Consider the following 1,270-nt stretch of genomic DNA (forward strand, 5'->3'; position numbering starts at 1 on the left):
CATACACACACACACACACACACACACGCACACATGCTCACATGAAACACGCTCACAGAGAGAGGCAGAGCAGGGAAATACTCAGACTAGTTGTAGCAATACCACAGTAGCGGTATATAGCTCTTATCTCCATTATTCAAAATTAAGTTTAAAACCCCCTACTTGATCATGCTACAGCGTCGCACAAAAGTAGCAGATCTCTGTGCCTGATCTCAGGTCAAAATGGGATAACTCAGACTTGTGATGCTTCCGTGTGACGCTCTAGTATGATCACGTAGGGCGTTAATTCACGGAAAAAAACACAAAAAGTAAAAATATGGAGATAAGAGGTTTCTGCCCGACGACAACAAAGTACTTTCCACCACTGAGAGAGACAGACAGACACAGAGAGGGAGTTAGAGGTCCACCACACCCTTTTATGGTGAAGATGATAGGAACATTCTGTTGCAGATGTGTGGTTGGATCAGAGTTGGGGGATGCTGCTTGCATTGCTTTTGCATCATTCATAGGTGATGATTATACATCAGCACCACCCGGACTCTCTCCTGCTCAGCGCACACACGTGTGCACACTGCACTCCTGTCCGCCCACACACACGCACACGCACACGCACACACACACACACACACACACACACACACACACACAGTGTGTATTACACACAGTTTGTATTACTATACTTGTGAGGACATCACCGTTATAGATCGACAATTTTATGAATGCCGTTTCTACACATTTTTGCCATTTTAACCCTTCAGTCAGCCTAAAGCTGAAAAGTGTGGATTTGCAAGCGTCAAGCACACGCATGCACGCACACAACACAACACACACACACACACACACACACAGTACACACACACACACACACACACACACACACACACACACACACACACACACACACTCAGAAAACATGCATTTTCCAAACTCTCCTGAACTTGAATGCAGCAGTTTGTTGAAAGAAATGTCCTCTGCTTGGAAATTCGCTGCAATGATTGATTGAAATATTTATTAACAGTTTGCAGAATTACAGTACATTTCAAGCACAAACTCAATACAAAGACTGAGTGGACGACCCAATTAAGCATTACACTTGTTTACAAGAGAGTCCACCATGTTCAATTCATCAAAACTTTTAGAGACGTATACAAATAGACACTTCTGTATAGTCAAAGAACAGTTTGGACAAAATCGCCCGTTTAAAAAAATGTCAGCCCTCTTTGTTCCGCTAACGACCACAATTGAGACCTTTTTCATCCTGTGGAGGAAA

The sequence above is a fragment of the Protomyctophum bolini genome (genome assembly GCF_963924005.1).
Source record: "Protomyctophum bolini genome assembly, chromosome: 20".
NCBI lineage: Eukaryota > Metazoa > Chordata > Actinopteri > Myctophiformes > Myctophidae > Protomyctophum > Protomyctophum bolini.